The sequence below is a fragment of the Protopterus annectens genome, chromosome 2.part0 (genome assembly GCF_019279795.1).
Source record: "Protopterus annectens isolate FY-2018-M chromosome 2.part0, PAN1.0, whole genome shotgun sequence".
Lineage (NCBI taxonomy): Eukaryota > Metazoa > Chordata > Ceratodontiformes > Protopteridae > Protopterus > Protopterus annectens.
This window is the reverse complement of record NC_056728.1, coordinates 1,248,882,126-1,248,896,116: the sequence shown is the minus strand read 5'-3', so window position 1 is coordinate 1,248,896,116 and position 13,991 is coordinate 1,248,882,126.

Here is a 13,991-nt window from a genome sequence, read left to right as displayed (position 1 = left end):
GAGGTCCCCACCCATGGGCAGTCACCACTGCACCTTCACAGCCCCGAAGGTGGCTGTGCGGGGGGCTGAGTTGGAGGGCCAGGCTGATCCTCTAGTTGCAACACACGGCCCTCAAGCTGATGTAGCAGATCTCTGACCTTCTTGCAGAGCTCGCTACACACCACGACCTGGACATGGCAACGGGTGACAGGTTCCTGTCCGCGCTCACTCCCAGGGCAAGCCCCATCCCCTGAGGTGGTTCCACCTGAAAGTGGGGCAGGACCAATGGATGAGGATGTCCCGGGTTGGGCCCCAGATGTGCTGGTGCCTGGTGCCATGGCCAGCTGAGGTGGGACAGGTGGATTCGCCAGGATCGTCCTTCCCAAATGTGGTATAGTATTTACATTTTATCAACATATGTGGGTTAGTAATAGTCAACACATTCCAGGATTAGGTATAACAGCATGCATAGATATTCCCATTAACCCAAACACCAGATATGGAACATAGCAAACAGAACACATGCATATATGAGACCACAGCGGTCATTACAACAGCATGCAGGTACATTGATGGCAGTATTCCACCAATGTGGGAGTATTTCAACATGGCACATGCATAGAAACAATTTTAAATAATTATCAAACAATAGGACATATGTCCCAACAGTAGAGTTAATTCAGCACCTACTGATTGAGTTGTGTATTTAGTTTATTGTTGCAGATATGGTGGGGGGAGAGAAAGATATCAATTAACAACTAGTATATTCCTGTAGTTCGCATTCCTTTTCTAGTCAGTGCTGTGATCTGTACTTTACAGATATTAGTACACTACCCTATTGCCTTAGTTTGGACAGTGGTATGGCTGTCGACAACTATATACATGAACTGAGTTTACCTGCAGTATACATCTCTTACCTGGTATACCTGTGTTAGCACTACCTAACTGTTTCTACGCATACTCCCAGATTTCAAGTTGATGTTATGCACATACCTGTCAATCTCTTTTTGCACACACTCTTGACATGTCTTCACCACATGCAGGTGAAACCAGGACATATTTTGACTATTGCCCTCTTAAACCTTTAGTGAATTGTACAATGGCAGGTTTGTTTTATTTGACATTTTCCAAATATGTACAGGTCTGACAGTCAGTTATATGACATAAAATGCTGCCTACATGTCAGAAAGGAGCACACTGTTATGGCAGGGGGACAGGGTAACAGCCAGCAGATATGGGCCGAATAACTTGACATTCAGAACATTTCTGTACACTTGTGGGGTATGATTCTGCATACAGCTTACTACTACTCCCAGGATTCGAACCATGGCTGTGTCTGCTAAAAATAAAACACTGTCCATCACAGTTGAGTGTGCTATATAGATATTGCTGTGTATCTCTTGTCTGATTTCTGTCTATAATTCTCCTGTGGTTTTACATTCTGACCTTGTAATTACAACACTCTTATACGGGATTTCCTAGACAGTTGTATTATGTAGTACAGTGTGGGTGACAGTGATGAGTAATACCTTATTATTCTGAGCAACTGCAACACTAACAATGTCATACAATACCAGAGTAAGCAGTATCAGTACAGGATATCAATCTTTCATTTATGCGCACAGTGTTCATATCTGACAGACCTGTGGGAGCAATGTCTGTTAGCACTACCTGAATGTTGCCACACAAATTACCAGTTAACACATTACTATTATGCACATATGTCTCACTCTGTTACTGTACACACTCTGGTCACAGCTTGACAGCATGGGGGTGGAGATGGGACATACTTGGCTAATTACTCTCATAACATTTTGGGGAATCAATAGAGTGACAGGTTTGTTCATATAGATGTCTGACAATCAGTTGTATGTCTTGTTTGCTGCCTAAACATCTGGGATCATCCCACTGATTGACCAGGGGGACAGGGTGACAGGCAGCAGCTATGGGCCAATTTACTGGACATTCTGGATATATCTGTACACTTGTGGGGTATGATTCTGCATACAGCCTACTACCACTCCCAGGATTCGAACCATGGCTGTGTGTGTAAAAAATATAACAGTTCATGTCACAGTTGAGTGTGCTATTTGGATTTTGTTGTCTGTCTTTTCAGTGTCTTCTGTCTAAGTGTCTCTCAGTTGTACAATTTGACCTCTTGGGATTACAACAGTCATATACAGACATTCCTACACATTTTATTTATGTAGCACAGTGTGGGTAACAGTGCTTACTACAACAGTACTATTAAGTGATTGCAACTCTACATTACCATATGATACCAGAGTGTGCACATGCAGTCCAGCAGTTGACATCTATTGTCAGGCTATTAGGCTTTTATTTACATACAACCTATATGAGACTCTTCCTGCCCTTTTCTCTGGTGTATGCAGTGCATGCCTTAAACAATACAGGTTTTATACAGGCAATTAACTTACTACTACTTTTAGATTTATTTCCAATGACAGTACATGCAAGAGTATTACTAACCTGCCTCACGTCACAACCGCTGCAGTCTACAGTCATGGGCTTTCTGGTTTGCAGCCCGCTCACCTGCCACTGTGAAAGACATAAGAGGAATATTTAGCCATACCTATCCATAATATACACGAGCTGGCAATTATTAAACAGGTAGTGGACTGATACTTACACATGGCTGGGACATCCCCTGTCCTCCGAGCATCTTGGATCCACTGATCCAAGAGATCCCCCTTTCTCCGCTTCAGGTTGGCATAGTGATGCCTGTCCTGCTCACTGGTAAGGTCACGGGTGAGACAGTCCCAGGCTTCTGCTTTGTATTGAGAACCCTGGTACTGGCCCTGCAGCAATCTCTGGTCATGGTCTTTCATAAGGAGTCCTGCCATGACTCTGGACTCCTGGATGCCCAAGCGCTGTGCCCGAAAGCGCACACCATCTCCCATTCCAGACATAGTGCCTACAAGGGGAAGCTACAATCAGTTATGAGATGTATTCCCACCTGTTGGGTTTAAATAGGGCCGGTTTCCCGCACTTTGCCATGATTGGACGGTTTTGAAAATGCTAAGCTATGGGCAAACTTGCTTAGCTAAGGTTGGCATTGCTTAAAGGAGTATACCAATGGGCAGACTGAGTTAGCTGGCCTACACATTGCTTACACCTAGTAAGCTGGGTTGTGCAGTGCTTAGCATTGCTTAATATTTAATTTGCATTATATTTGCATTTTGGCATTGATTTATTATTCATTACATGTTATATATGTGTTTGGTATCCATGATTCATGTGTACATACACTGTATGAGGTCCTTGAGTTTATTAGGGGATTTCAACACTTTATTACAATGACACCTCACATCTGGGCTTAATGCAGTACTCCAGTTCACATATTTATGTCCTGTAGTAGGTTATACAATATAAAACTGTATATAGATTCCTTTCACATGTTCAGTTTGTATTTCCTATAGTGAGGATCTGTTTGGTGATACCTCAATCTTATGTACTGCTGTGATGGCTTAGTGGTTAACTACTGTGACTATAGTGTAGAGGGTCCTGGTTTCAAGACTTGCAAAGGCTGTTTATTTGTTTTCTGGCCAGAAAAGCGGCTGATGCATACAGAGTGATTAAGGCACATTTAAACAATTGTAAGTGGGTTTGAGTGGGTTTGCATGAAGGTAAGCAATGATAACCTCCGGTTAAATATGCTTAAAGAGAGTTAGCTTCAATGTTGCTTAACCTGTGTGTGCATTGCTTAGCCCCATGCAAACGGGCTTAAACTTGCTTACTACTGCTTAAATATGCTTACTCCCACTTACGACTGCTTAAATATGCTTACTCTTGCTTACTAGTGCTTACACCCACTTACCACCACACTAATTTAGACAGTAATGTCTAATGGTTCTTGGGAAGGTGGTGGATTTGGAAACTGTATGTGTTTATCATTCATTACACATTTTACCTTCCATTTGTATCCCTGATTCCTGTGTACATATACTGCATGGGGCACTTGTGATTATCTGTGGACTTTACAACATTATGACAATGACACCTCACATCTGCATTTAATGCAGTACTCCACTTCACAAATATATGTTATGTCGTAGGTTATGCAACAAAATAAATTGATCATAAAGTGATTTGACATGGAAAATGGATTGTACTGGAGTGGGACTCAAACTGGGAATGACTGCTCATAAGGTGAATGCTCTGCCCACTACACTATTGCTGTACTGCTTTATTTGCATATATCTTGCTTTGTATCCTCTTGTGCCATTTAAGCTGCATTAACCATAGCTAAGCGATGGGCAAACCCGCGCAACTACAGTTAAATTTAATCTGTTTTATAAAAAAAAAACACTTCTTTATATTTAATGTTTTAACTATTGGTCTTGTAAACTTGGGGGGATGTTGCTGGGGGTATGCGAACACCTATGAGCAGTCTCATTCATTCTTATCATAAACTGCTGTTCTTCATTGCAGGGGCATGTATATCCTGAGAGCTCTCAGACATGCCCCTTGCACTTGTAGATGCTCCATGTCCATTTAGGAGCTCAGGCAGCGCACCCTCATTGATATGCATGGCATGCTGCCGTCCTGCTTCTAAATAGCCACTTCCATGCAGGACTAAGCTAGTCCTGCATAGAAGGATAGTGAATCTGGGGGAATTACTTTACATGGATCCTGTGTGTCTATGATGTTATGCTTCAAATACGTTGTATGCATACTGCTATAATGTACAATAGCATTACATTTTTTATGATGATGACTTACAACCTTTAACAATTCTGTGCTCTGCTTGATATCACTCAAAAATTCTGTCAACATTTTATTACTTCCTTTCCATACAAAAATAAATCATCTAGGAATCAATGATAGAATGAAATAAAATTATAACAATTAATGGAAGGTAAAATGTACATTTCTCAATATGCCGTAGCTAAATTTGCATAATTAGTTGCCATTCTCACCCCTATAGCTACTCCACTACACTGATGAAAAAAAGAACCCTCGAAAGAAAATAAATTGTTGGTTAATACCATGTTTCTACACTCTATCAAAAATCTGATTTCTCCCATAGTGTAATTCCGGCTTTTATTAGGCGTAAATGATGTCCATTCCATACCTGTTTCTTGTGGAATGACCGCATTCAAGGAACTAACATTCACCATGACCAGTATATAAGTTTCTTCTATTGTGGTGTGTTTGATTTTTTCTAAAAAGTCAAATGAATCTCTAATAAAAGATGGCATTTGCTTAACTAATGTTAATAATGGTCTATTTATAAACTTAGAGATTGCTTCTAGTTTTGAAGCAGGGACCAACATTATATGTCTGTAAGGTGGTGAATCAATGTTTTTATGAATTTTAGGTACACCAGATAATTTTGTTATCTTAGGTTTTGGTGTGTGTGAAAATAAGTGTACATTCTGTTATTACACCTTCCAACAGTTTTTCATACAACCATGACTCAATATGTCTATATTCCTTATTTATAACAGTTTTGTTGACTCTAACATAAAAAGCTTATCATATCAGATGTATAGTCTCTTTTGTAAACAATGACCATTGAACCACCTTTATCTGCTCTCATGATTTTGATTTCAGAATCCCTTGAGAGCTTCTTTAAACGTTGGTGTTCTTGTAAAGTAAGATTAAAACACTTTTTCTGACTTTTTTGTTCAACAATAATCTAATGTATTTTTCACAACAGTCTTCAAATGTTTTTATAATGGGATTAAGGGATGGGTTATAGATGCTCAGTGTTACAAATTATGCATGAGATGAAACAGTTTTGTCCTTGAAGATGTACTTTATATTCAATTTTCTAGTGTAACTTTTTAAATCCAATATAGTTGTCACTAATTCTAACCTGGCACTGTTGTCCATAAAAGAAACTTAAAGATGATAGAGTGGACTACTGAGGGTAAAAAATAAATTAAGTTTTGTTACTATTATGCAAGAAGCCCAGAATTTCCAGTTCCCTATTATATCAGCAAACCCTTAAAATAGTGAACGCTGTTTTATCGACCACTTTAAATCGAAATCATGAAATCGTAAAACACATGGAACAGCAATTTTTTTTTCCCAGGGGAAAAAAACTCACTGGGCCATTTTCAGGACTTTACCATTTCCTCCACTGTGATGCGATCTCGGAGTTGATATATTTAAGTAGGGGGGTGGGGGGCAAATCCCCCCACTTTATTTTGTGTTTTTTTCCCCTGGAGCAGTGATTTTTTTCCCTGGGGAAAAAAATCGCTGTTCCGTGTGTTCAACATTTTGCCGTTTCAGTTTTTAAGGGTCGATTATACAGCGTTTGCTATTTTAAGTGTTCGCTGTTATAATATAGACCCAAATTTCCAGATAGAAGATATTAAAAAAGGTTGAGAGAAATTAGAGGAAAGAAAAATGTGCATAAGAAAAACTGTCAAAAGCTTCAAATGCAAATTTGTGTTCATTAATACAACAGATCCATGAAAAACATTATATAAACAAAGAAACCTTGGGCAATTTGGAAAAAGAAGTAACAAAGGAAGTGCAAAAAATATAAAGAACAAAACGTAGAGATTTTTGAAAGGCATAAAAAATAAACATGGGTATGGGAAACAAAGAGACATCTTATATGCTGCAATATTTATGCAAAGGAGAAAGCCAAAGTAATCAATACAAAAAGCATATCCAAAGATATTTGAAAAGAAAAATAGGCATCCAGATACGGAAACTTTTGCAATACAAAACATAAGATCTCAAAGGGGGAACATAAAACAGAAGATTACTAAAGTCAAAGTTAAACAAACAGAACCTGAAGTTATTGAATACCTGCAAAATGAAGCATTTAGTGTAGAAAGTCTAACACATGTTATGTTACAGCATAATGGAACAATGAGTCCCCAAAGTAAGGAGAAACAGATTGAGCAGGAGACATCTGAAGACGAAATATGGACATGGGAAAGAAAAAGAGATTTAATATGGTGCAATATTTATGCAAAGGAGAAAGCTAAACAAATCAATACAAAAAAGCGGCACCAAAGTTATTTGTAGAGAAATACAGGCAAAGCTATCTAGATATGGAAAATTTTACAATATAAAAAATAAGAAAACAAAGGGTAAGGTAGAAAAGAGGATTAGTTGTTGTATCTTTCGGCTTTTCCCGGTTATGGGTCGCCACAGCGGAACTCCGGTCCGCTAATGATTGGCAGTAGATTTTTACGTACCAAGTTGCCAGCCATGATGCACAACCTTCAACGAAGGTACGCCCATTCATGCATGTCTTAACACAGAAGACACTTTAGCTGAGAATCGAACAGGACAACGTCTTACTGTGAGGCGACAACGCTACCGCAGCACCACCACCACAGTTGAAAAGAGGATTAGTAATGGGGGGAAAATTAAAGGAATAGAAACTGAACTTATGGATTACCCCTGTAGTGAAGGATTTAGTGTAGAAAATCCTACTGTGGTAAAGTAATACCATGATGGAACAACGAGTGCCCAAATTAAGGCAAAACAGGTGGAACTGGAAGCATTTGATTACTTGCCACACGAAGATTTTCTGGAGCCTTCAGTAGGAAATGAGTACAAAGGTTCAGTTGGAGTTGTACAGCAAAGGAAGTGTAACTGATTTATCACTGTTTCTGCATTTTCTGTGTGTTTCTATCAAAAAAACAAAAAAACAAAAAAAAATCCTTGTTTTCCCACCTCTCCTCGACTAGTTTAGACCAGTTTACAGGCATTGCTGTATTCTGGGCTGTGGTGTAGTTCCTGTGTTGTCCATTACCTTACTTGGATAGAAAGAAGTTTCTTTGCTCACCAGTGGGAGTGGGGAGCCTTGAGCAGCCTACCTGTCCCTGTAGGAAGTGACCTCAGCACAAAAGCTGTAGTAATTGGTTGTTTTGGACCATTTCTAGCTCTTTTGTAGTTCCCTGTTTAAAATCCACGTTTGCATGGCTTTACGCGGTTGTGCGCATAGCGCAGCGCTGGTTAAACAAGGTTAAACTTCTTCTGGCTCAGCCAAGTCTGCTCTTCAAATTTTCCCTTAAGGAAGCTCTACTCTTAGTATAATCAGACTACTCACTATATTATAAGCCTAGCACTTGTTCTCAATACTTCTCTACTAAGTAAGCACTCTCGTACTAAGTAAAGCACTACATCTACCTACCACCCCTGTGAATATCCACTTCCCTTAAAGGTACAGCACTCCCTTATACTGTTCTAGCATGTCGAGTGGTAGATTACTGGCGTCCTCTCCAGTTCAGCTGGTCAATCTGGGTATCTTGAGACAATGCTACAATTGTCTCATGTACACAGACAACCCTCTCCCCCTCCCAACAAGCACAAATACATGTGAGAGATGCAACTATATAGCCAAACTGGAGGCTGAACTCTCTCAACTCAGGGCTGGCATGACCAGACAGGAGGAGATGGTAACCACACACACAACAATCCCAGTCCCACATAGACCTACCACAACTGCAAACCAAACACATAAAAACACAAAGACATACTCGGAGGCTCTAATAAAAAACTTACCAAAACAACAGAGGCTCCCAAAGCAGACATCCAAAATCCACCACCTCAAAACAAAACACATGCAACACATACTTCAATAAATCAGTGTGTCAACCAATCACAGCCCTTAAGGCCAAACACCATGCCTGATACACTAGTAATAGGTGACTCTATAGTCAGACACACTGATGTCCCGCTGACCAGGCTGAACAAGGAGAGGGTGACTGTGAGCTGTCTATCGGGAGCTAGGATCCGCCACATAACACACGCACTCAAGTCACTCCAAAGCAAGTACAAATATGACTCCATCATTGTCCATGCTGGCGTGAATGACCTGAGACGTACCTCCCTGGACTACATGAAAAGAGACATAGAGGAGCTCTCTGATTATGTAGCCCAGGCTGGTATGACCCTGACCCTGAGCAGCATCTTGCCCTCACCAAGAATGATACCACAATACAAAGACAAGATGATCAGCTTTAATAATTGGCTCAAGTACTGGTGTCATTCTAAGGGGATCCAATGTCTGTCTGCCTGGGATGACATGTTGGACAAGCCACGCTGCTTCGCAAGGGATGGCTTACACCTGTCACCACTGGGCTTCCGGATATTGGCTAAGGCTCTTGCCACCCCATAGTGCCTTTTTAGGCAAGGCTCAAAAGACAAACCCACCTCCTTAGAAAACAAAATGGAAAAAACTAAGGGTAATGCTGCTCAATGCCAGAAGTCTAAATCTCAAGATGCAGGCACTCGATGCACTCCTCAGCATGGAGAACATCGACGTCTGTGCAGTAACTGAAACTTGGTTTAAGGCTCCTGAGAGCACCCCAGCGCTACCAGGCTATACCTCGTATCATGCTTTTCGGCCCCAAAACCCGGGCCGAACCACAAAGGGAGGGGGAGTGTCCATATTCATCAAGGACACCCACACCTCCAGGTTAGTAGCACCACATGAAGCATCAGAGACCATACAGGTGCAACTAACCATAGGCAAAACTGCTATACAACTGGTAGCATGTTACAGACCACCCTCCCAGTCTCAGGAACCCCACTCAGCCTTCCTGAAGACATTGGAGGATATGAATGTATCACAAAATACCATCATACTGGGAGACTTCGACTACCCAAACATAGATTGGGTACATTATTCTAGCCCTAATACCCTAGCCCAAAGGTTCCTGGAATTCATAAATTCAAATGCACTGGAACAACTAGTCACCTCTCCCACTAAGGGAGATAATATACTAGACCTGATCATCACAAACATGGGGACAAAATGCTCCACACCAGAAGTATACCCCTCACTAGTGAGATCTGATCACAAACTAATCACCCTGGATATACATATTCCACCTCCACCCCCAGCACAAAAGACCACAGTGAAAAACTTCTCAAAAGCAGACTTCACTCTTCTTAAGACTGAGATGGTATCCTTTAAGCCCACTGTGCCAGTGGATACCGCATCCCACAATGCCGAATCCTTCACAAATGCTTTCTATGGACATCTCCAAGAATGCATGGATCATGCAATCCCAAATAAATCCAAGTCCCTCTCCACCAAAGGCAAGCGTCCTGTCTGGTGGACCTCAGCCATTAACAAATTGTATAACAAAAGAAGGAAGCTACTGCACGTCAGAGCAAAATCCCATGAATGGAAGACATCTCTGATCAACATTAGCAGAAAACTACGTTCTCTCATAAAAACATCCAAGGCCAACTTTGAGAGAAAAATCGCTAAGGACACTAAAGATAACCACAAAGCCTTCTTCAGCTATGTTAGAAACCTGGGTGGAAACCCTCAGATATGCTCAGAGTTAGTTCACAACAACAAAAAATACATTGAACCCACAGACATTGCCAACATTCTGGCTGACAGGTTCAGTGCAAATTTCTCCCCTCCCTCACCCCCAAAAGAAGAAATACTTATCCCAGCTGAATGTAATCTCCCTGTCATCTCAGATGTCCAAGTGAGAACCGCCCTAAACAAAGCTAAAAACACAGCATCAATGAGACCTGACGGTATCCCGGGTTGCGTGTTATGTGATCTCCAAGAGGAGCTAAACCCACACATAAAAATGCTATTTAACCTTAGCCTTACTTCAGGATATGTACCGGAACACTGGCGTACAGCAACAGTGGTCCCACTCCACAAAGGGGGTACCTCTACAGACCCTGGGAACTACCACCCCATAAGCTTAACCAGCCTGGTCTGCAAAGCTATGGAAAGAATCATTATGGAACTCATAAACAGAGACATAGGGGACCTACAGACACTTGACCCCACCCAGTTCGGCTTTGTAAAGGGCAGATCCTGCCTTTTGAACTTGGTTGACTTTTTCGAAACAGTCACTAGAGCCATTGATGAGGGCAAAGCAGTCCATACAGCCTACCTGGACTTGGCTAAGGCCTTCAACACAGTACCCCACTCAGGCATCATAGATAAGCTCAATAGCTTAAACGTAAACCCTTATGTCACTAGATGGGTTGCAAACTGGCTATAGGACAGAACCCATAAAGTTAAAATCGCTGGAGCAATGTCAGACTCAAAGCCAATCACAAGTGGTGTCCCACAGGGATCTGTCCTGGGACCCCTCTTGTTCGGCATTTATTTATCAGATGTTAAAGCAAACATGGGAGGGTTGTGGCTGACAAAGTTCGCAGATGACTGCAAACTAGGCGCCATAGTCGATACACCAGCGGACACATACATCCTACAAAAAGGCCTCACAGAAACGGACAACTGGTGCCGGAGTCACGGTCTTAAACTAAATGCCAAAAAATGTATAGTCATCCCCTTTGGGAAAAACAAAGTACCCACAAATTATCACATAGACAGCAACCCACTGAGTACGGAAAAAGTAATCAGAGACCTAGGGACCCAAGTCGACAGCGACCTCTCATTTGACATCCACGTTGCCAAAGTGGTTAGAAAAACATTCTACCTTGCACACCTCATCATGAAGGGATTCACATCCAGATCCAAGGATGTCATTGTACCCCTATACTCCTCCCTCATCAGACCCATGATTGAGTACAATGCCCCATTTGGTATTTACCTCACACGGCATTTGCAACAGCTGGAGAGACCACAAAAGTACCTCACCAAGAGGATCAAGGGTCTCCAACATATGTCTTATTCTGCCAGACTAAAGAAACTTCAGCTCTATTCAGTAGCATACTGCCTGCTCAGAGGTGATCTCTGCCTGACGTACAAGGCCATGTCCAATCAGGATCTGATGGACATGCTCCACCTCAAAAAATCCAAATCCATCAGGACCACAAGAGCTAAAGACTTAAACCTTGGCACAAGTATGAATAGGACATGCTGGAGGGATAGATTCATAACCCAGAGGCTTCCCATGCTTTGGAACAAGATCCCAGTTCATATTAGGCAGAGCCCCTCATTGACTCTCTTCAAGAGAAATCTTGATGAGTGAATGGGAGATCGTAAGTTTACCCCAGGGGTCACATCTGTGTCACTGCTAGACAGGGGCACAGTAAACTAATTCTATTATATAAGGGGACCTTCATTGTGTCACTACTAGACAGAGGCACAGTATTCTAAATTTATTCTGTACATTTTTGTACCATTTCATGGGGTGGCATAAGCCACATCACTATGGCTAGGCTTACAAATGCCCCAGGGCAGATAGCCTAGTACTAAACTATGAAACTATGAAACTATGAAGAAACATTAGCAACTCTGATGCAGTCAATGTTGTATAGTGATAGACAAGTTAATTATGATATGAAAGAGCAACAAATGATGCAGCTGAAGAGAAAATGTCACCAGAAGATGTCCAGGAACTTTTTGTAGAATGCCCGCAGCAAATGAAGAACAAAGAATGTGCCCTCAGTTTAGAAGAAAATAATCTAAGGCAAGAGTTGCTTGATTTAACAGAGATGGATAGGCATATTAAGATCAATGAAAGAAAGATTACAGAAAGTCAATAAGACCCAAAATGTTAGAAGTATGATAAAATAACTGAACACAGTAATCGAAACTTTTAACAGAAATTCATGTAATATAACAGCAGTAAATGGGCTGCTAAATTAATAACAAATAGTAAACAGTAGAAAGAATGATCCAGGCTCCTCAAGGTTCACACTCTTGAAAGAGTGTGAACCTTGAGGAGCCTGGATTGTTCTTTCTGCTGTTTGCTGGTGATTTTTGGTGTTGCTTCTTGGATTTAATAACAGATAGTCTTACCATGAAAATACTGGGCGATAAGGGAAAGGAAGTTAAAAAATCAAATGCCCTCATAGAAGTATCGAATAGAGAAAATGACAAAGAAGTAAAGACAAGAAGTGTCACTATTGGAAGAGTACAGAAGAGGGAACAGATCAACAAAAATACTTATAAAGGTAGATGTGATAAAAACAGTGTGCGGAACCAGAACAGACCAGGATCTATTGTACACTATTGTAAATAATAAACTAAAGATATCAACACTGGCAGAAAAACATGCAAGATATGCTGATAAATATAAAGGAAAAGTATAAAATAAGCAATTCATTAATGACCTAAAAAGTTTTATAGAGAATTTGGAAACAAGCCAAAAGGATTAGAAACTCCACTGGAAAAAAAAAAGATGAAATAAACACATTTTGGAGAAATATCTATGAAGACCCTGCAAAACATAGCAAAGATGCTGAATGGATAGAAGTAAAAAAACAGTAAGAAGTTGAAATGTACAGGACATGAAATGGAATGAAGTAGCGGACACAGAAAGTGAAACAAAATTAAGAAAAGCTCCTAAATGGAAAACCCCTAGCCCAGATGCAGTACCTAACTTCTGGATAAAAGTATTAACATCTTTAAACAAATATTTAGCCCTGAGTAAGAGCTATTGATATGTGCATCCCAAACAGACATCAACTTGGTTAACAGGAAAAATTATACTCCTCCTTCAGAGTGAACCTGCAAGCTATCATAAAAACTATAGACCAATAACTTGTCTTCTGATGATGTATAAATTATATGCTAGAATTGATGCCAACAGAGCTTATAGTGATATAGAAGAAAACACAATCATGGCAATAGATCAAAATGTTAATACAAGATAGTCATATAGAACAAAGAATCATTTGTTTTTAAATAAAGTCATAATGGGGAATTGTAAAAAGAGGAAGAATCTAAGTATGACATGGATAGATTACAAAAACAGCATTTGACAGCATCCCACATTCATGGATAAAGGAGTGATTACAGTTGTATAAGATACACCCTACATTGATCAATTACAATACAGTGACAATGAAACAATGGCAAAACACTTTGCAGCTAAGCCATGATAAAGGAGAAATGATTATCCCATGTATACAAATTCAAAGGGGGCATTCCAGGGTGAGTCTTCTGCTGTTTTGTCTTGCCCTTAACTCATTAAACTGTCTACTTAACTGATTAAATCAAGGTTACAGTTTGCTCCCAGAAAACAACATAGAGTAAATACTTCAAATCATCTTTTTGTGGATGACTTAAAGCTGTATAGTTCATCAGATGAGGAATAGAAAGCACGACTACAAGTGGGCAA